At 40.6% G+C, this 23,964-nt stretch overlaps 1 protein-coding gene across 1 annotated transcript in view; it reads left to right on the forward strand.

Annotated features, from left to right (window-relative positions):
- Window positions 1-3,590: 3,590 nt before the first annotated feature.
- Window positions 3,591-23,964, forward strand: part of atf7ip (activating transcription factor 7 interacting protein) — a 29,822-nt gene continuing 9,448 nt past the window's right edge. The window contains exon 1 of the mRNA XM_030094027.1: window positions 3,591-4,135. The gene's annotated coding sequence lies outside the window, so the exon portion shown is untranslated. The remainder of the gene's footprint in view (window positions 4,136-23,964) is intronic.

Genomic DNA, 23,964 nt, shown 5'->3' on the forward strand with positions numbered 1-23,964 from the left:
CCAATCAGAACGCTTCGCAGCCCTTGAGAGAGGATTTAATCCTTTGTTCTTCCCATGTAAACACCGAGCTCATGAATGTAATTCTGAAATACTTAGTTTGGAATAAACCAATTCGTAATTAAAAACACCGATGTAACCACACTGATTGTTCATTGTTTGAAATGCCTGAAGGCTCCTGGCCTGGTCTGTCAGCAGTGAGTGGCCCTCCGCTGAGCTGAATGAAGAATCCCTACCCCCCACATGAAACAAAAGGTTTGAATCCCTCCCCCGACACGAAGCAAAGGTCTGAATAACTCCCCTCTACATAAAACAAAGATTTGAGTCCCTCCCCCATACCCTTACCAGGGTTTGAATCCCCTCCCCCATACCCTAACCAGGGTTTGAATCCCCTCCCCCATACCCAAACCAGAGTTTGAATCCCACCCCCCTGCCCTAACCCAAACCAGGGCTTGAATCCCTCTCCGCGATCTGTCTGTTCTATCCTCCTTTTCTCTCTTTCTCTCCCCTCCTCCCAAACTGGAACAGCAGGAAGCCGCCACCTGAGCCTGGTTCTGGAAAGGTTTCTTCCTGTTACAGGGGAGTTTTTCCTTTTCACTTTCGCTTATGCTTGCTCATGTGGAAGTGTTGTTTTTTTCTCTGTAAAAGTGCCCAGAAATTGTTGTTGTATTTGCCGCTATATAAATAAAATTGAATCAAAAAGTCATGAAGTAACAGTGACGCTTGCGTTTCAAGAAAAAGGGAAGACAATTATTGAAAAGAAGATGTTGAGAAAGATGTGAAAATGTTTGTTTGGGCTGAGTTGTGCAGGCAGTTGTTCAGTAGAGAAGAAAAACTCAATTTTTCAAAGAAATCATAAAATTTAGAATACAAATTTATATTCAGGTAGTGCTGATGAAGGAACTAATTCAATCTGACATGTGCACAAGTGAAAATCCCCAGAAAGAGCTTAAACATACTGCGTGTGCACAACAACCAAAAATTATACCAAAATTGAAATTAGCTCTGAGCTTGGTGGGAGAAAAGAATGTTTGCAGAAAATGGTATCTGATGAAAAAGAACCCACACATTGGAGTGTCGAAACTTTTGCGCCACCAGTCACAGTGCAGCGATGTTTGCTGTAGGGGTTGAACTGACGTTTTTGTTCGCACTTCAAAAATAAGCAAATTACTGTGTGAGTAACCATGCAATTGTCATTTGCATTTGTGAAGGCTTCCAGCTGACAGCAATGGATCCTGGGGAGTCAACCTGCACGACATTCTTTAAATTGGAGAGTTTATTCTGTATGATGCCTCGTTTTCACAGCCAGTTGTTCATCAAACTGCCACACTCTGTGGTCACGTGTTGATGGAGGATAACAACCCTTGATTTTTTTCTCCTCTCTTCCTCCAGTAGAGACTGTTGTCTTGCGGATAGCAACAACAGCGAGCTGTCACAGCTTGAAAAAAGACAGAGATGACAATGGTACAATTTCTTTATTCAGCATGAAATTAAACTGAGAAGATGTGATTTTATTGAAATAAATTGATAATCAAAGCAATGACACCATCGGACCGTATTAATATACTTATTTTTACCGTTTTTAATCTCATAACGGTTGGAAGGAATGTGTTCATGTAATGTAATAGAGATTTTTTAAGTGATTAAATCGGACATCCCCTTTCTGAATGTACGGGAGTTACTGTTTTCCACAATGAGTGAATCACTCAAATCCACTATTGATATCTATGTATGCTGTCCAAAATAACCCGTGACGTAGTGTTTCTTCAATGCAAGCGTGTAATCACACCACAAACTGCGAAATCTCAGAGGCATTCGCTCATCTGAAACTCTGGCGTGGGGCTCCGGAGTGTGAACAATGTAACGGTGTAATTCTGCTGGATTTGTCCACATGTGTGTGTCACGGGAGGCGCTTGTCTGATGTGAAGTTCTCAGTGTGTTATGCTACCACTGAGAACCCTCTCTGGCAGACCTCGCCTGGGGTGAATGTGTGCAGAGAAGAGAAAAGCACAGATCAGGAGAAAGCACAGCAACCAGCTCCCACCCCCTAATGCCACAGACTGAGCATTCAACCTGCACAGGAACTAGCCATCAGACAGATTATGGCAGGTTTAAAGCTAAAGGCTATTCCCCTTGTGGTTAGGAACAAGCACTTCATGCTTATTACCACAGGATCACATAACTCGCCCTCTGCTGGTTCCTTGTGGAACTGCATGTCCCATGTGCTCCAGTGAGACAACAAAATGGCTGACCTGGCTGACGTTGTGTAATGACAGAGGATAGCTAACAGACGCTGACCTGCTATTGTTTGCAGCACAGACAGAACAATGCCTTTGCAGCAAACCATATCTGCTGGGTTAGTACTTATCAAACCTTTTTTTTCAGGTCAACTATGCCTCATTCATTTCATTAAAAAAAAAAAAACTTAACAAAAATATGCTTAGTAATGTTATTTTTTTGGATTAAATATGAATATCTACAACTTAAAATTGTACACAATGAAGAAACTGGTGAAAAAAAAGGTTTAAGAAATAGGTTTGTGAACAAAATATTCAAAGCCTGACATATATAACGTGTTACACCAACACACCACATGGTGGTGCAATGGTTAGCACTGCAATCTTACTGAACAGTGAAAATGTTGAGGGTTTGAATCCTTTGTGTGTGGAGTTTGTATGTTCTCCCTGTGCATGTGTTTCTCTCCTTCGGTTTCCTCCCACGGTTCAAAAGATGTGTGTGGGGTAAATGACCTGAAAAGGATGTGCGTGTGTGTGTGGTGGTCTGTCTCCGTGAGTTTGCTCTATGATGGACTGGCAACCTGTCTAGGGTGTCTCTCTGGCATCTCCGGTACCTTGAACAGGATATAACGGTATAGAGAATTGATTTATGGAGGTGCAGATGTTTCACAATAGTTAAAAAAAACAAAAAACAAGAAACACAATGTTTAGTAAAATTATTTTCCCTTTGCCTTGAAGATGACGCGGCAAAAACCACTTCAATACTACTGACATACATAAACAAAGCTTTCCACACATTTCTTTTTCTTGTTTAAATTCACCTTCCCTGTTCTCTTTTGACATGAGTGTCACCTGTGTTGAAATTTGAAAAGCTCCCTTGCTGACACAGACTATAAAAATAAAGCTGACTTGCCTTGCTGGTGTTCTTTTTTTTTTTTAACTCCCCATTGACATGCACAGCTGGATTCCACACATACGAGGGGGAAATCCACAGTCGGAAAAAGTATGTTTCCTGTGCGAGGATATATCCTGAGTGTTATTTCATTTGATCTGAAATGTCACTGAGTCAAAATAGGTCAAAATCTTTAACAAAAAAAAAAAAAAGAAAAAGAAACAGAGAGAGAGATGGGGGAGAGGGGCTGCGGATTTGACAGTAAATTCTCACCTTTCTAGTAGTATCAGGAACAACTTCAACACAGGCTCACACTCAAAAACAACAGTCTGTAGTTTAGAGATCATTTTTCAGGTCGCTGGTGGATGGCTCCGCCTCCTCTGGCGAGGCCCGCCCCCCCCGGCTCGTGTGCTCCGTCTGGAGGAGGAATCTGAGCCCCCCTCCCTCGCAGGCTAGCTGCTGCTGCCGCTGCTTGTCTCTACCTCCAACTACCGTCGTTATTGTGAGGCAGCCTCAACCACTACTGCGGCTTCGTCTCTCCAGGCTGAGGTGCTGTTGCTGCTCCTCCTCCGCCGCCGCCGCCGTGTGCAGACCGTCCACACACACCGACCCGTCATCTACCGGACCTCTCCAGACTCACCTTTACCGGCTTCAGCAGAAACAAGGGCAACGGCTGGTCGACGCGACGCGACGCAACCGACCAACCGACCGACCAACTCCCTCCCCCCTCCTCCTCAATGCAACCAGCACAGCCGCAAACGCCGGTGGTTGACGTCTGTTGAGGCGGTTTTTTTTTTCTCTCGTGCGGGAAAGGAGGAGGAGTCTATTCCTAAAAAAGGAGGACCGGTCTGGGACTGGAGTCCGCCAACACCGAACTACGGTTGTTGTTGCCCGGCTCTCTAGTTTGGCAGCTGTGTTTCCAGCAGCAGGAGGAGGATCCAAAGGATAAGAGTGCCACAAAGTCGGAAAGAAAATCGCGGGAACGTCGCTCGACAACGACAGACAGCCGGTGAGTTGCGGTACTGCAGTTAGCTTGCTAGCTAACCAGCTATCACATTGTGTTAAGTGTTAGCATTTATCTTATTAACGTGAGTTCATTAACATAATATTTCTACCACCCACTTACAATGTGTTTTCTTTATTTGTGCTCACCTTGATTCAGCGGGTTGTGAAGGTTTTGCAGTGTAGTAAATGTAAGTTTTTAGCTCGCGATTGCAATATTACCTGAACAGGTGAAGCTGCAGTTAGATTTTTCTTCAGCTTTATCCTTATTTTATTGGTTTTGTTTTTTTAAAGAACAATCTTGATTTTGGAAATCAAATTTTCTAAATTAAAAATCTGTCAAATTGGTCATGTGCAATTCATTAAATCACAACCACATTTTTAGGATGAGGTGCAATTAACTGTTTAGTGGCGCGAAACTACCACAGGTATGACATGTTCCTGTACTAGCTAAATTGCTAAACTTATTTTTGATAATTGTTGTGGCAACATTTGTGCAATTGTTGTACAGTTCCCCTTGATTTTTTTTTTTTTTTTTTTTTGATGAAATGCTGCAACCCTTAAAGAGCTGTGGTTTTGAAATAGCTATGTCGGGAGATGGTGAATGTCAATGCCGACATGCAATATGAAGTTTCTGCTCCCACAAATATTTAGCAAAGTCTTAACACCTGACTGAAGTAAAATTCTTAATAGATGTGTGTGTAATTTTCATTAAACATTAATAAGGCTTGTAATGGTTATTTGAAGAATCACAAGACTGTTTCTGAAAGTACCCTGCTAAGAAAACATGCTAACGTGTTGCTGCTTTTGATCCAGTTGCTATTACAAATGTGATATGCAATATGTTTCTGTGATTTTTGTAGTTTTGTAGTATGACATTTGTTTTCATTCTGCTGAATACTGTTGGGAAAGGAACCTGCATGTAAACAAAAGGAGAGGCAGGATCTAGTTCTGTTGATTTTGAAAACAACATGCCTTTAAATTGCTTATTTTTACTCACTGAAACTATCAGATAAGTCTCCATGCAAATCAATCACTTCTCCATGTCGTGGTCATGATGGCCGGATGTATGTGTTACTTGCCTACGTTATGAAGGTCTCACCCTATTGAGTCAACAGGGCGACCATCTTGTGCTGGTGCTAAAACAAGCTGCAAGCACATGCTGCATGCTGGAGAGGGCACAGTTTGGGGGAGGGGCAACACAGGAAGACAGATTTTGATGAATAGTTTAAATTGCTTTACCCCTAAGTGATAAATTATTAATATCAGTAAATGGAAAGTGAATAGTTCTGCTGTTATTTTAATTACTGTTGTTTTTGTCAAACTTCATTTGAGAGCAGACATGTTTTTTTTTTTTAAACTGTGATTGATGGTATTTACTGGATGGTTCCTCTTAACTGATAGTAAAAAGGGGGTGACTAAATGTGACAAAAAAAAAAAAAAAACCTGATAAATGTTCCGAAGTGGAGAACAAACTGCTGCATTCCTTACTTTGTAAAGCTGCTCCCCCCCCTTGGTGTAAAGTGGTATGACCCAGTAATTTTCCATCCACCTCACTGTCCTCCAATGTGGGTGTGGCTTAATGTCAATGCTAAAAAGAAGAGTTGAACAGTTCTCCTTCCCATATGCTGTGAGCTTATATAACAAACCAAAACAACTGCTTTCTCTGATTTAAGTGAAATGAGGTTCCGTTCAGTGACCGGTGTCTGTCTTCTGTCTTCTGTCTGACCAACACAGACACAAACCAGCCATAGTTTTTGGGAGTTTATCATCTTTCACATTTAGTCTCTCTCTCTCTCTCTCATCAGATTCATGGTGGTTTCTATAAAACACAATCAGTTTTTTTTAACTATGCATAATGAGTTTTGTCAGTTTTTTTGTGCCTTTTTAGAAAACAATATTGTCCTCTTTTTTTTGTTTCACCATCCCCCACTTCACCCAGTGGCAGTGCGCACATGGTGCACTTGGAATTCATTACACAGACTGTTTTTTTTTAACTGCAGAACAGGAAGCAGCCTTTAAAGGCGCCACCTACATTTTCCGAATGAGTTTGTGCTAATGTTAGGATCATTGGTGTTTTTTTTAATGACTGTTAATGACTACATTTTTTTTTTTACATGTACCAATTTTATCAATCGATCCTGGTTTTTAAGACAAAAGTTCTGTCTCACCTTGCAAAATCTGAGATGCATAAAATATATTCTTCACTTGGAGAAAAACAGACTTTGTGTGCCCAACAGTGCTGTGCAGCTGTTGGCCCATGATGACCAAAAGCCTATCGAGACTTGAAGTTGTTTTCGTTGAGTATATTTGTCAGTGCCACATTTCTGTCATTATATTATATTGAAGCACTATGCTATGTAAGCATACACATTGCCATGCATGAAGAATTAAAAGAGAAAAAAAGCAAATTAGTTTGACTATAGGGGACCTCCAACCTGTATACGCGAGGGGATATGTGAACATGTGATGAGTGTGAATGAGTAACCGCATGTTCACTCTCTGTATGCAGGTCATTTCGACCAAGCTTTCTTACAAAGATTCTTCTTTTAATATTTTGTATTGTAGATATGAGGTAAATGTCACTTAAAAAAATTAAATTGACTGTTACTTAGACATGAATCCCAGCACGTATGTTCGTCAGTATATAGGAAAAAAATGTCACCAAATTCTATCCTTTCAACATACAGACATGAATGTAAGCTGAAGTCACATATCTATTCAGCAGTTTATCTGTAGTATGTTATTGTAAAATCCAATATATTGTCAGACAACACTCATCATGCTAATTTAAATGAGACTAGAAAATCTGTACTTACAATAGCACTGAAAGAACATTTATCTTTTGTTTTTGAACACATGCCAAATTTATGAGAACCAGTTTCAACCAGTTGTAGCCGGTTCCTTTGCTTCAGGCTGATATTGAGAGATGAGAAATGTGATCTTGAGCCCTGCTGAAAATACTTATTCTATATTCTTAATCTTTCCCGACTGACAGCTTTTGAATTAGTTTTGTTTCACACAAACCACACTAAATAAGTGAAGCATTTGTTTGTATGATTTTCAATGACTATTAAACTCCTTTGATCCTATTATTGACAGTCGGTACATGTTTTTAACCTTTATTTAAGTTCTTAATCAAGTTTGCTTATTGAAATGCTTATCAAAAATCCCCTCACGTTCTATTACATTTAATGTTTGTTCATTCATGCCTGGCACCAACACTGGTAGTTTGTAGAATTTGAACAATCATAGAAACCCTGTATCTGGCATGTATCATGCAAACATTTTACAATGGCCAATTTGTTCTCCACATTAGTTCCTTGATGTGCTTTGTGTTGAAAATATTAAAGTGTGCAATGTGCAATAGCAGGATATTTTGCAAGGCGAACACCTCAGCATTCCACTGCACTCAAAGAACCCCCAGCCAGCCATTACTGAGACCGAGTTCTCTGTAGCTTTTTTTCATAGTCTGCCTCAGTGTCTTCACACTTGGGGTGTCTCACATTTGTCAGCTTTGGTGGAATTAAATCGAGCCCTGGTCTGATTGCTGGATGGGGTTAATTTTGGTTTGCTTCCCACCATATTCTGGTATGCTTTGATTGATGTCTGTATGCTGGAGGGTCCACAGTGTTATAATGAGGCAATGTAAAGGACCAGAAGTGAGACATAGTGGGCTTGAAAACTACTATATTAAAGTGCATTGTGGGAAGAATTCCTTTTCTGCATTGCCACATGAAAACTTTTTCTTAGCTGTCCAAAGTGTTCTTGGCTTGTAAAAATACCAACATACCACTCCATCTTGTGCTGGAATTAAATGTTGTCACAAAATTTATATGCCAACAAGTTGCCAATGCCTGCAGAGGTTTTTATAACTATGGAAACGTTAGACCAGTCTGTAAACACCTACGGTTTGTGTGAGTGAGCTGACTGAATCCATACAAAACCCTTGTCTTGCTTTGTGGTAATATGATACTAAATTTATTTTGCCCCACACTTTAAAGCCTAGATCTTAAACTTAAACCTACACTAAGGAACTTTTCAACCTTAATAAAACATTTTAATATCTTTTGTGATGATACATCGACTTACAGCTAGTTGAATGACCCCTCTGTCACGGGCTGAGGGCATCAGTATTGCTTCACTTGGACTGAGCAGCTGTGAGGAGGGTGGTAGGAACCCTGCTCACTGAAACACTCCACATGTGTGGACTGCTTTACGGCATGCGTCACATCACGATATAACATTGTTTAGCCACCATTAGATTCATGACCTCGACGTTATCCATCCTTCACACAGCCACTGGAAACAAATGAAGGTGAGTTCAGTCCGACAGCATGCCACCGGGAGCAGCATTTTACCACGCCACGCGCTAGGCCTCATGGGAACTGTAGTATTCCTTCAGGCAAAACACTACCGCTTTTGTCCACTGGCGCCGCCAAAATCAACGAAAACTGAAAGTTCCTTAGTGTTGCTTTAATATATAATAGATAATAGAAACCTACCAACAGTTACACTGACCTGCTGTGGATGTGCATTGCTTAACTTGACTTCACTGCACGTCTTGAATGATTGTGATAAGCTAGGATGTGTCAAAGGGTATGTCCTGGAACTGGCCACCTTGGATTTGTCAAAGTCTTCGTGTTGTTGACCGTTACAGTTATCATGTCGAGTTAATTAAACATGATATAGGAAAACTGCCATATGTTGGTGAGAGATGTTGGTAGTGCTCGTGGTTAGAGAAGCCATTGAGGAGCAAGTCGCAGGTCTTTGGACTTGAAGTGCTTGCTGTTTGTTGCTTACTGCAGGCATTAATCCAATATTTTTGGCAGATTGACCGAATAGTTCTTTTTATTGTCAACATTAGGAAAGATGCCTTTTTTTACAAGTTAGAGAAATCTTATTTTTTCCATGATCAAAATGTTTTTGAATTCTAGCTGCGGCTATTTTTGTTTCTAAACTTAAACATATGCCACTCTTTTCTTCAAGATGTGTGGTGCGCAGATTTAGTCTTCAGTAGAGTGTAGTCATCTAGTCAACATTGCTTCACACTCGGCCTGTAGTCATGAAAGTGCCAGTGGCATTTGTGAAGGTTTTTGCTCCAAATTTAACTGTAACTATGTTATCTTACCATTATTGTAATTGTGCAAGTTATTGAGTCACCTGGGGCTTCTCCTTCTCAGAATATTTTATCCCCTGTTGAATGTACAATTAGAATTTTTCCAGTGCTGTTGAACTTCATGGACCTTCTTAGACTTGATAAAATGTTATTTCCATCGTGTATATGAGCGTTGGATAATATTACTTACACCTGAGATAATATTGTTGAATTTCGCCATTACGATATGACTTGCAATCAAGTAATAACTGAAGTATTTAAAACACTCGTCCTGTGATACTTTTGTGTATTATGAGACCTTCAATGTCTTTATAAAAAAAAAAAAAAGACCTTATTTGATTTTAGTGTTGCCAAAGTACATTGCACTTTGTGCCATGCAGTACTCTAGAGGTGGGTTGCACCTAGTGGCAATCAATGGAAAAAAAGGCTTTTTTCGAACAGTGTTTGTGTTGCTCACTCTTTCACAAAGGAACACAGCGCCTGCTGCTGGCCTGGCATACAAACCACTGCCTTTTCAGCAGTTCGGGCATTTTCTTGTGCACAGTTATCATTTTGCATCCCAGCGCGGATTATTCTGGCTAAACACCAACCAGTGACTTCCTGGTGCCATCGTCTTCACAAATAATTCATTGGAAGTACATGTTGTGCAGTAATTGCCATTATACATTGTATTACTTTTCAGACTGGATGGTTTAAGAGTGTATCTGATGAGGACGGCTTAATATCACCTTTTTCATGTCCAATAGTGATATTACAGCCTTGAGTGTTGGCCAATAGCAATACTAATCTGATACCTTCTTTTTCTTTTTTTTTTTTTACCCTCTCTTCAATAATAATAAATGTATTTATTATAATATTTTGAATAGGGACAGCTAAAAATGCCACATTCAACATGCAACAATTCTGTTCATTGAAGGAATAAATAAAATGGCTCTCAAAACAGCTGAAGTTATATAATACTGTGGTGAATTTCTTATAAATTCAAACCACAGCTTTAACAGCATTTGACAATGGTCAACAAGACTCAGCAGCACCAGGCACATGTCTGAAATAAAATTAAACTGGATCTCGGTACAACTGTTTAAATAACATGAAAAAGAAATTATCATTCCAGTGTTAAAAATAATGAAACAAGCTGCATGAATTAAATTTTTAAATAACCACAAAATAATAGAATCTCTACTAGAATAATGTATCATGGAACATAGCAAGCTACACATGGCTTCTTAAAGCACTCACACTGATACTGTGGGCTGTCATACCTGATTTTTCACACCAAAAGCACACAAAAATATGAAAATTAGACAAGCCTAGCGTTTCGCTATAAGCAAAACTCGAATCTATCCACTGTGCGGTCAAACTGAGCAAAGACACCGGACGCACATCTGAAATCTATAGGTCAGCTGTAAAACTAACAGAGGAGAGATACTCAAGATATAAATAGATAAAGTTGCTCATCTTTTTGTACTTAAGAGGGATCAGTGTATAAGAAATTTCATGCAGGTGTTACAGATTACCGTATTTTACGCACTATAAGGCGCACGCAAAAGCCTGTAATTTTCTCAAAATCCAACAGAGCGCCTTATAATTCGATGCGCCTTTTTTGCAGCAATTACGATAATCACCCCGATCACATGAGCAAACAACCCCTGCTTTCTAAGCTGCTAAGCTAGCTAGTTTATACAGAGCGGCACACGAAGCTTCAGTCACATTCTCCACTCTCCCAACCGCAGAGCACGGTACGCGGCTGCACACCCGGCCGACGTGGGAAGCGGCTGGACACCGGGCGGCAGCCTCCACGCTGCGACTCCGAGAACGGCAGGCCCCCGCCCGGCAGCCCACTCGCCGGGATGCCGGGAGCGGCTGGCCGGCTGCGACTGAGCTGTCGGTGGGGCACTTCACTCAGGAGACCGCAGCTGGCTGAACCCCGGTGACCAAGCGAGTTAGACCAGTCGTGGCCGCTCTGAGCTGCACATCCGTGAAGAGGAGCGATCCTCAGTCAAACTGGCTCTGATATGTCGCTTTACTCACACATTTCAACTGAGAATGTAACCACCTAGACTGCCGATATGTATTTCACTCATACTATTCTATACATCCTATGCGCCTTAAAATGTGGTGCGCCCCATGTATGATTTCTTTTTTAATAGAAGTCATTAATTGACTGTGCGCCTATTAATACAGTGAGCCTTACAGTGCCGAAAATACGGTAATTGGATTCCCTGTTAACTGGTGATCGACTTCCTTTAGTGTTAGTAAAAGCATATGTGGAAAACTGCTTTAATGGCAAATGCTGTTTCACCACATTTGCTATAAAGTTTCTAAGTGCTGCACTTTTTGACTAACAGCTGTGACGGATGCTAAGCATTGAATGACTATTTATAAAGATGGACAAAACTTACGTGATGTCACCCATCGTGTTATAAAATCCTGTTTTGAGGATTTTAGCAGAACGTCTCCATGTTGAACATTTGAAACCAGCTGTAAATGTGATTGGTCAAACCTATCACGTGACCACATCACTTGGACAGAGGAGTTGCTGTGATAGGGTGATGTCTGCAAAACTTTAACTCATAATATCAAAACAATAGATGATTTATATGAAAATCGGACTGTGGTCAAGCCGACACGGTTGTAGGAGCTAGTGATAGAGACCAAAACATGTCCACCAGCCTTTTAATATGTTTATTCGCACTCTGAAAGTTAGCATGTTTGAATAAGTTCCAATGGGACTCGAGCTCTTTTTGAAACCAACATCAGTTGGAATTTCCCCAGAATTACACTTTTTCTGCACTTCTGCATTAGCTCCATTTTTTTCACCCGCAGAGGTTGGCACTTGATGCTGAAGTAAGTCAGACACCATTTAACTGGGAAAGTGACTCGGGTTTTAAACAGCTTTCAGTGGGAAAGGCACACCTGGGTCGACACGGTAATTTACGTGATGTCGACGTAGCATGCCTACGTTGGCACGCTTGTTGTTTTTTGGTCACAGCGTGAGTTATCCTTTGTCAAGATGACCCAGCATTGGCAAGATAGCGAGATCAGAGAGCTTCTCTTGATCCGTGGGGAAGAGGAGATTCGTTGACAGGTAACAGGGACTGTGCTCCTCTGCATTGTTTACCTTGCTGTGCTCTGTCACGCTGATGATGTCATCAGCGTGGGACATCATCAGTGTGGGAAAATGCAACCACGCAGCTCACCTGCAGGCGTTTAGACCTGGGTCTGCAGGCAGTGGGAAAGAAGTCAATTGCTGATTGTTACCGGGTCGAACCTTGCTTAAAAAACAGGGGGTCAACCCACTAGTTTCAGTGGGAAAGGGGTTTTAGATAGTTTTGTAACACAGTTGACATGCTCTCTCTTTTTTTTTTTTTTTTCATTTAACATAAAAATACTGCCAAATTGTATACACTAACTAGATGCTTCATTAGGTATACTTGTTCAAATACCCAGATATACACAATGAGCAAATCAGTCAAATTTCGCCTGCTCAAAGTATTTTGACATGTTCAAGAAGAACTGCTGAAGTTGAAACACACCATCAGAATGGAGAAAACATGTGATTTAAGTGACTTTGAACATTTCATGGCTGTTGGTGCTAGATGAAATTGTGGGAAGTATTTATGGAACTACTTATTGATTGGGAATTCATGCACATCTATTTCTAGCGTTGACAGGTGATGGTCTGAAAAGCAGAAAATACCTAATGAACTTGTTGGACTGGTTCAAGATGATAGAAAAGCTACGGTTTCTCAAACCATCACTTGTTACAACTGAGGTATACTGGCCATCTCAGAGCACACGCTCGCTGCTACTTCTGTCGGCTGAGAACAGGAACTTAATGCTACTGTTGGAACAGACTACAAAAGTGGACAATGTAAGTTTTGAGAATCATTACCTGGTCTGAGTTTCGATTTCAGCATTGACATTTAGATTGTAGGATTAAAATTAAGCAATTCTGTCCTGGATCAATGGTTCAGACAGGTGTTGGTGTTGTGAAGTTATGGAGTCTATTTTCCGGCACACTTTGGACTCCTTAAAAACAATTGAACATAGATTAGATACAACAGCCTACCTGATTATTGTTGACCAAGTCCATCCCTTTATGACTGCAGTATACCCGTCTTCTGGCCACGGCAGGATAAGTCACAATTTCACAAAGATCAGATCATTTCAAGCTGATTCTTTGAAAATAATGAGTTCACTGTGTTCCAGCAGCCTCCACAGTCATCCAGTTTCCATCTAAAAGGAGACATTTGGGATATGGTGGAACTGAGCATTCGTATTATGAATGCACCTGTAACTATGGAACAAAATGACATGACAATTCTGAGCACAGGAGTGTTTCAACTCGCCAGACATACCCAACAAAGTGGAGTGTATGTTTAGAGTGTTTTTGTTTTGTTTTTTGTCTGGCATCTTGAAGTCCTTTGAGGCTCATTATATTCTTGTCTTTCTTTTGGATGACCAATGAAACATTAGAGGCCGACATGTTCCTGTCCTTAATTTCTCTTTCAGCTTAAAAAAAAAAAAAAAAAAAAAAAGAAAAACCTCTTTTAAGCATTGCCTAAAAGATTAAAATGCAAGAAAAAAATTAGCACAATTTATAATTATATTTTGTGTGCAATATCCCAGAATATGCTTTTTGTGTTCATGGCCCCGTTTCCACCGGGCATTAAAATGCGTCTTGGGTGATCTGATCACATGTGGCGTGCCAGACGCAATATATGTTTCCATTTGTCTGTATCATGTGTACTGTGCGAGCCCATATTGTAATCTAGTAACCCCTAAACATTACTTTGCTCACCACTTTGGCGGTTAACAATTTATATTTCTTGTGGCCCCCTGCAACTCAAACAGAAAAACAAATACAAAATGGACTTTAAATAATAATGATAATAAACTAATGGTGTATGTGGTTTGTTTTCTATGAATAATCTGCAGTGAAAGAACCTGGCAACAGTTTGGGTTGCCAGAAAAATTGCAAAATTGAATTGAAAAATTGCCCTCAAGAGGTCAGTTTTAGTAGCGATTCACACTGGGACCACCAGGAGCCACTGTATGACGCGTTTTCTGGCTACACCACTGTCTCAGAGCACATTCAAGAGGCATATTTTTCCCACTACCAAACGTATGTGGGTATATGCAGGCCAGACCACCCTGGGAAGTGGTTTCAGTGAATACTCATTAGTACCTGTTCTGTTTTTAGAGCTCGTCACTTTTGCTCAGATCATGCATTTTAATGACAGTTGGAAACGGGGCCTTCGTTCGTTCACTGCGCTTCAAGTTATCATTTTGCGACACAGAAAACTTACTTAGACCTTTGTCTTCAACAACATGAATTTCAAATATACCTAGCAGGTTCATTATTGGTATTATTCTTGTTAAATTAGACTGGCCAGAATCACAGGAATGTTTACATGGCTCAAACAGTCCTCCTTATAATCCGATTGCAAGGTGAAGCAGATTTTAAATGTCGTATGAACACCTGAGTGAATCCGCTTCACTCAGAGCTGACTAAAATTCAGATCCAATTGTACAAGGTCGTCTACACCAATTGATAATCTGCTTGTGCCTCATATAAACAGAGGCGGGCAGCAGATCAGGGTGTATTAGGTAATTGTTCTTTCTGCGCATGTGTTCCTTTGTATATAGTGGCATAATGACGTGCGCAGAAAACAGGGAGCAGGAATTAGGAAAGCCAAACACAAGCAGAGGAATTAAACAGTGGTTGAGAAAAACTTCAATTAAAGCCCTGAGAGACCAAACATATGAGAGGCACGATGGCCACAAATCACGCAACGAGTTGTTCAAAGAGCTCCGTGGCAGAGCGAGTGGAGCCTCGCCGGCGGAGCTAAGCCCCATTGCCTAAGTGGAGGCCCACTGGTGGCGCTCCACTCCGCCGACTGAAGGACTTTTTTTTTTTTTTTGGTATGGGGCAGATATAGAAAAAGAAAAACAGATTTAAAGCAAGTATAAAATCTAAATAGCGGGTCAATCAGTGGTCAGTCATGAGAAAGGTGGCAGATGGGAAGAAACTGTTGTTGTGTCAGTGAGGTTCTGGTTCTGGAGGCTCGGAGCCTCCTTCCAGAGGGGAGTGTTTGAAAGACTTCGTGACCAGGGTGGGAGGGATCAGCCACCATCTTGTCCGCTCGCCTTAAGATCCTGAAGGAGTACAGGTCATGGAGGGAAGGCAGACTATAGCCAATAACCCTCTCAGCAAAAGGGATGATACGCTGCAGTCTGTCTTTGTCTCTGGACGTGGCTGCAGCATGCCAGATGCTGATGGACGAGGCGAGGATGGACTCGATGATGGAGGAGTAGAACTGCACTATAATCTTCACTGGCAGGCTGAACTTCTTCATCTGCCGCAGAAAGTACATCCTCTGCTGGGCTGTTTTGATGAGGGAGCTGATTTTCAGTTCCCCCTCGAGGTCCTGGGTGATGATGGTGCCCAGGAAGCAGGAGGACTCCAGTATCCACTGGGGAATCTCTCAGGGTGATGGGGGTGAGTGGGGCTGTGTTCCCTCTGAAGGCCACAGTTATCTCCAGTCTTTAAAGCATTGAGCTCCAGGTTGTTCAACCTGCACCAGGACACCAGGTTGTCTATTTCCCACTTGTAGTCGTACTCATCTCCATCAGTGATGAACCCGATGAGGGTGGTGTTGTCCGCAAACTTCAGTAGTTTGACAGACAGGAGGTGCAGCTGTTGCTGTACAGGGAGAAGAGCAGGAAGAGAGAACACAGCTCTAAAGAGACATTCCTGAAACCCATTGACGTATATGAACGCTATATATAATATTAACCTCTTTTTGAGATATAAGATTTAAGTCAGGATTCTTATACATGATCATTTTGGCCATAGTATTTAAATGCTCTTAGAATTGAGACTATTAAACATTTTGAGAAAATCAATAAACTATCACCTAGTGAAGCTTAAGTTTGGTACCTCCAACTAGTGTTGATAAACTTATGACTGTCAACTTTATTGTAGGGCTGGACCACATGGGCGAAATCTCTTTCACAATAATTTCTTTGATATCAGTGGATATATAATAAAACAGATCTCTATTTGTCACTTTTAAAATATCATTGTTAATCTATAGTGAGATTTGAAGATATCAGGATAATTTTTATTTAAATAATTACTTTCTGTCGGTTAAACATAACATGATTTATAACACTATCAAACTATATTCTCTCTCTCTTTTTTTTTTTTTTTCTTTCGGGTAACAATGTCCCACTGCTGGGGTGTCCACCTGTCCCATTCTGTCCAGGACAAGCAGTGTTGAGTCTCTTTTCCACCGTCCCGGGAGACAGGATCGTGTTCCGCCGAGTAGTGTTCTGGTGTGGGCGGGTCATCCGTAGCCATTAGCTTTGGGTTTAGCAATTCGTTCATGCTTGGACATCATTGGCCAGGGTGCCGTCTCTGATTCCAGGTCTTTAGAGGGAGATTGGAGTGCTGTGCATCCCGGGGTGGGTGGTTACTGTACTGCCGATGCGGCTGCAGCAGTAGAAGTGTTAACATGTGTTGCGACAAGCTGCTAGTTAGTGTGCTAAGTTTGAATGTTTTGCACTGTAAATCAGTGTTAAGGAATTATTACAAAAAAAAAGAAAGAACAGTGAAAGAACAGCAGCAATACAAGAAACAAATGCCACAAAGGTGAATTGACGTCACAGGAGACAGTCATTCGTAGGAACAGACTGCCATGCTCCTGACAAAAGGGATTTTTGCTGCTGCAGCAGCAGTAGCCATCTTGTGTTGTAACATTCACTGCAAGCGATTCATCAAAGGAGAGGGAGTGGGGGAGGGGAAGGATCGAATGAGTTAGCATGTTCCACTTTAAACTCAGAAAATGTTCTGTGTATTCCCATTTTTTTTATTCAAATCAGGGCATTAAAGCCACATTATGTTTGTGGTTAAATATGTGCTGTAAGACAGAGAGTGGGGAAAAACAGCTGTATCCCTCAACAGTGTATCCCTCCCTATCTAGATGTATGTATATATTTATATATATCTGTATTTAACTTGATACTGATGGAATAGATTACCCGAGTTTTGCCATGTTTAGACAGCAAAATAGACAAGCTATTGCTACAGAAAAGGTGGAAATTCGATTAAAAAGCTCCAACCTAAGCAATAACTCATTTTTGGCTAGGGGTGGAACTATTTCCAAATTAAAGAGAATAGATTTATTGAAAAATACACTCCTCTTCAGTATAAGTAAATCTAGTTTTCAACTAGTAACCACAGAGGAAGAACCGTCTAAAGAGGTTTGAATTCAGCTTTGACCTCAATCTATTTGTCCTGGTTGTTGAGAACCCCCTTCAGCTGCAATGGTTCAGTCCATGCTTGGCTGTAAAACTCTGGAGCAGACTGCAGGTGTGGGGGAGGGGTGTTGGCGCTCTGTGTCAGGCTGAGGGCTTAAGTTGTTGCTGTGTGGTGCTAGCTAGAGCTAGACCATGCGATATGACTATAATCATAGTTTCTGCGGAGTTGATCTACAGGTTGTCAGTTTAACAAAAAAAATGGAACATCTGTTTTTACAACCGTCATGTAATTAACCAAAAGTGTTTTATTGTCATTCTTGAGAAAACCTGAGATGATTTGATCTTTTACAAAGGTGTTTTTTTTTTTTTTTTTCATCCTGGTCAATATTAGTCTTTTTCTGTTGCTATGATAGCAAGCTCCTCTCCGTTGCGCATGGCTAAATAATCACCATGTGCTTTCTGGATTCACATGTTAACTGCTTGTCTGGCCCACCCCCACCCCTACCCATTTTTCTTCCCTTTTTTCCTTCTACTCTGCTCTTGCTGGTATTCATGTTTTTTTCCATTTGAAGAACAGAAAAAAAAAAAAGAAAAGAAATGCGCACAGTATTCAGGCAGAAGTAGGTTGAGAAACTTAGATTGTCAATGTATAGTTTAATCATCAAACATGGCTCTATTGATGAGCATGTTGGAATTGTTTAATCGACAATTCTGTACTTGAAATGATACTTACCTGGATATGATGTTTGAGTAATATGAGATTAGATTCAACATTTGCTTTGCATTGTTCATTCGCTCATATAACTGGAAAGGTATTGAAGTAGTATTAAGATCACTGCAGTTTTGATTTAGTTTAACGATTTACAGGAAACTGCTGACATGACCTGAATGAAAAAGGGACACAAACAGACGAAGGAATGTCACAGGGCAGATCAGAATAACTCAATCATAGACATTTGTTTGCTTTGTTGCTTAAAACTCCGAAATGTGTGATCAGCCCTAAAATCCAGAAGACCACTTCAGTGTGTTTTACACATTTTTAAGCCCACCTGGCTTGCATTGTGTGGAGCTCCAAATGGAAAAAAAGAAAGATCTGTTGACTTTTTGGAGAGCCATTCCCAGGGTATTAAAACTAGGGTATGATTGCACAAGTTCAGGCATGGACAGCAAAGGAACCTCACTCATTTTGACCTTCTAACAAGGACATCAGTGGCAAGACAATATTGGAAATGAGACTGGCTGTAGTTAGTTTTTTCACCATATTTCAATAAACCGACTGGTTTTGAGTCCTTATAAGAATTGAGAGTGTTAAAAATTCAAAAGATTTTTCCACTGCTACAAAGAAGGAAAAAAAAACTGGATTTGCGTCAACTTTTAAAAATGGATCAAACCAGGTGAAGCGTCGACCAGAGGGACATTGGATACTAGTTGGATCAAATTCACTTCATTTAGCAGAATTCTCTAGTAGCTCCTCTCAACTCCCTCTGAGTCTCTGTGAGAAGTGTGTCCACATGAATTGTTTTCTGTGGCGTGCTGCTGAAACATGATTAGATGTTGAGGAGCTCAGTGTGGCTGTGCTCAGCAGACCAGGTGGCCATTTTGAGTTTCAGTGAATCCAGATGCAGGCGCTGAGGGTGGGGGATGGGAAGACCATGTGCGCTCTGCGCAGTAATGTTGGAATGCAGCCTCCGCTTCCACTGGCTGACATCTTTTTTTTTCCCACCTAGTATATTTAGCCTTTCATACAAAATAACTCCTAATTTAGATAATTCCTAATTTTTTGGGGTATGTGTTTGATCCATTCTGTCTGATATATATGTGTATCAGGTTTACTGCGTTTCTTACTTCTCAGAATGATAGCTGTGGTTTGATTACATAGTGAGTGGAACTGTGCTCTATACAGTATTTAGCATTATAGGTCTGCTCTTATTTGATGTAAAAAAAAAAAAAGCGCTTTTTTTTTTTCCTTCAATCAAAGCTCAGGTGTAGCTTAATGTGACTGTTGATGTGGGACTTTCAACCATTAAACTAAACCAGCTTTTGGAGATGATCACTGAGGTATTAAGTCCCATGCAAGCAGATCTGTGCAGATATGCACTGTACTTGTTCTTTTTTTTCTGTGGGCGGAGCCTGTTATATGATCTGCTCTTGTCTGTGTTCAGCAAGCTGTTCGCAGCAACGCTGGTGGCCATTTTGTGTTTCTGCACTGGCAGAAGGGAGGGTTGTGCAAGGAGCGCACAGCAAGGCTTATTGACTCTCACTAAAGAGTTTGGCATTATTGCAGGTTACTACTACACATGAAAGTGAATTCAGTGCATTATATTTCCTAGGTTATGGAAGGACTTTTCTTTTAAGTCTTTATCAGTCAGTCAAAATCTAACACTGATTAGGCTAAAACAATGAAATATTTTGTAAAGCCTCAAGTAAATCAGCATACTTCTTAGGTGATTTTCTTTAAACATTTGTCTGATTTGTTTCTTTGTCTGTTCAGTAGAGGTCCACCCCCCCAACCGTGTTGCAATGGTTCAGTCTGTTCTCCATCAGCCCTCCCTGCTGAGGCTCACACTGGGCGGAGAGAAGCTGCTTGGTGTATCACTCTGTGCTCTTTTTTTCCCTGATCGTGTGCAGCTAGCATGAGACTGCATGGCTAAAATGTGGTATTTCTTACCTATCAAAACAACTCTGCTTAAAAACCAAACATGTATTTTCTTGATTCTAGTTATAATGTATAAATATATTGTCAATGTGCAGCAACTGTTAATGGTCAAAAAAACTGTTTTTGGGAAGTGCACTTAATTGTCTTGAATAAACTAGCTTTAAGAAGTTGATTTATTAACTTTGCCTAATGACTATAAAAATAAAACTCATTGTGATCATCCAGCAATTATCACCACACTTGAAAGATTCTTTTAGCTTTTAATTATTTTTTAAATTTCTTTGTGTTGAATGCCCCACCCCCACTTCCTCCCCACAACAGAATGGTTCAGCCCGTGTTTGAGAAGCAGAGGCTGTTTCAGAGTGAGACTGTGTGTGTGTGTGTGTGTGTGTGTGCGCCAGAGTGAGAGAGAGAAAGGGGGAGGGTGGGTGCAGCTGCCTCTGGGTTTGGAGTGCTTTGGGTGTGCAATTTAGCGCTGGCTGTGCGCCGCTAGCTAAGCTTTGACTAAAGTTCATATTGCGTTGCGTCGCCATGTTAAGTGTCCTATTTTCTCTGCTGTTAATAGTTTTATAGTCCACATGGTAATTATCTTTTCAGTACTTGTAATAGTTACCATGTGTAACCCTCTCAGATGGCCTTATTTTGTTTTGTTAACAAGGTTAGATTTTTAAATTGATACAATTCCCCTAATCAGACCAACCCTCTTTACTTTTGATGTTATGTGCTGCTGTTTACCCAAATGGCCCTAATGACAGATTAAAAAAAAAAAAAAAGAAATGTATAAATGTATATAGATGGCCTTTTTCATCTTTTGCTGTTCAAGCTAAACATTTCATCAATAACACAGGTTCTGGATTTTAGGCTTGTTGGACGCTTTTTGTTTCTGATGTCCGGTTTGTTCTGGTTTGAACCAGTTCTGCAAGGGCGGAGCTGTGTGTGTGAACAGTGACAGCCTCTAGCCTGAGTCTGAGGCACGTGATTTGTTTTCCTTTTATTTATTTATTTTTTGCGGTGACAGTTTTACATTTGCATTGAACATATATTCAACCAAACCTGGCTGGCAATGGTTACACCTTGGAGATAAATCTAGATAGTTTTTGAGGGAATCGGTCATGTAATGGGTTGAGAGCTACACTTTTTTCTTTTTCAATGAAAATCATAATGTACAATAAGTCATCTTTTTAGTCGTTATTTTAGTTAATCTGTAAGAAGCCTGTGTGATCGTATTACAGTATGAGTAAGGTCCTCAGTGGAGTAATCATTTCAGGAATCGCAGTAGGGTCCTTTCAGCTGCAGCACTTCTCCCATAGTACTTCATGTTCTCATCTATATGTATCGGTTTCAAATACGGTCTCTAAAGGTTCAGCAGAGTTCAGCATAGGTTGGGTCATTTTTACTCAGGGTTTTTCATTTACAGTTTTCATTGATTTGAAAACATTGAATTTTGACAGCCTTTAATCTTGAGCTAAGTTTGTCTTTTACAGCATTTATAATACTTTAAAAACAGATCATACACTTGCCTTATCACTGTGTTAAACCTTTTAATTTTATTTTTAATTTTCAAACTTCCTCTGCTTTTGATGTTAAAAAAAGAACAACCCCCCCCCCCCCCCCCCCTTTTTTTTTCTGAATGGTTCAGTCCGTGCTGCCTGTAGATTTCCATACCTTGGACTAGTTTGTGCTAGAGTTGGGGGATGGGCGTTGCTAAGCAACAGTATGTGCAGGGTACTTCCTCTCTGTCTGTGCGCTGCTAGCTAGGGTTACTCTTAATGATCACCATGCCACGTTCAACATATTGTACACACATACATTGATGTGGATGTTTATTTGATGCCTGCAAATGTACTATGCCCAGAAAGAAGAAAAAGTAGAAACACCTTCAATAAGTCATGTTCACATTACAGCACATTGTTATCAGGAACATTTATCTGCACTTCCTTAAATCAAGTGAAATTGATAAATGCCCAGCTTCGACTCACTTTGGCAACACAATATTAACAGAACTTACCTCTAACAAGAACAAGGTGGACTAGTCTGAACTGAGCCCCTCCTCCTGTCTTTTATGTTGTGGCGTTGGGCCTCTCAGCCATTCCCTGCTCCCACAATCAACAATTACATGGAGGGCCTCACTCCCACACATCATGCTAAAGTATGTTACCTCTTTGTTACTGAAGCAAGTTTAACATATCTGTTATTAGATGAGTACAAGAATTTCTCATTGCAGCCTCACACTATTCTTAAGGTCAGATTTTGATTCTCATAGCTCTCCTTGAAAACAATAGATGTCTCCTTTTTAAGCTTTTTACTAACAGTTTTTTTAATGCTGTTTGTCCTCCTGTAAACTTGCACTAAGTAGTGACTCAATGAGATCTGAAATAAACGTGTTGCTGCCTGTGTGTGCTCCCTAGAGGAGCGCTTCCTCAATGTTCTTGGTATGTTCCTTTTGCTTCATTGCTCTGCTTGCTAAGACTCTAAGTTTAGGTGTGGATTGGTGGCATTGTCCGCCCACACTGGGTGGTCTGTAGTTAAAGTGTCTTTTCCTTAGCTTTATTTAATTACTACAGTACTTTTTTATACATGTTGAAATGTTGGTTGCTCTCAGTGAGGAAGATGGTCAAATGTCACTCCTGAGGTCAAATGTGGTGCAGTGGTGGGTCTGTGAGATGACAACGTTCTTGTTTTTATGGAACACCTTGGGCTATTTCATTCAAATTCATTTTGATGGATGGGAGGATTGTGATTAACTGGAAATGTTTTCGTGTACCCAGTCTGACAATAAGAGGTCAACATGTTTTCTCAAGTCACATGTTATTGACTTGTCCTTCATGTTATTGATCAACTTTCCTCAAAGCAGTGCAAGTGTTGCTTGGCCAAGACATTCAGCCAGCAAGGCAGCTGTCTGATGGAAGGTTTTGAGAGGGATTTGAAAGGTTTTGAAACAAGCACCTATCTGTGTTTGCCTGGAAATGCACTGTAACCTCGAGAGAGTAGACTGATGTCTTGCTTTATCTCCTACTTTTTTAAGTTTCAACATCGAGTAAGGAATACTCTTTTAGGTCGTCCAGGCTAATTTCTCAAAGCTTGGCCAGGAAGACTTCACTGCATCAATTGTAATCTCTTCATTGGTGATCACTGAAGTCAGGTTTTTTTTTTAGTTTTGTTTTAAACCTGTGCATTAAACATTTGAAAGAAGATTCATGGTTTTGATCGTCTCAATGAGAAATAATCTGCAACAAGTCTCAGTGGAAAATATGACAAGAAACTTGTTGACCTTCACATCAGAAAGCAGGTTTCCCAGAGTGTTGCGTTCAAATGTGGATGACTTTATCTCTGTCCTTCACAAATGTATTTCCTATATGCTTCACTTACTAGCTTCACCACATCTGACGCTTTCTTGCATTTCTGAGTCTTCTGTAGCAGGTGACTGAACACTGAGCTTCAAGTAAACTATTAAATTGCATCCTCAAGTCAGTCAAACCATAAAAGATAGCATCTATTTCTTTTTACCCGAAAACATTTTTAGAATTTGGTAAGGAAAATAAATGTTTTCTTCCTCATTTTGTTTGCATTGACTTTTTGCTGAAGCCTCAGGCCTATCAGATAATTCTTATTAGGTCTGATGGTGCCGCAGCTTGATAGATCTGAGAGCTCCTGAGATCTCGGCCTGGCAGCATACAGCAGAGCAGACGGCCATTTTGACTTTCTGCACGAAATACAAGCGTATTAAATGAGGCCGTAGGATGGGGGAGGGGAACCATATTCTTTGCGCAGTGTACAATAACATTGGAATGTG

This window comes from Salarias fasciatus, chromosome 6 (assembly GCF_902148845.1).
Source record: "Salarias fasciatus chromosome 6, fSalaFa1.1, whole genome shotgun sequence".
In the NCBI taxonomy this organism is placed as follows: domain Eukaryota; kingdom Metazoa; phylum Chordata; class Actinopteri; order Blenniiformes; family Blenniidae; genus Salarias; species Salarias fasciatus.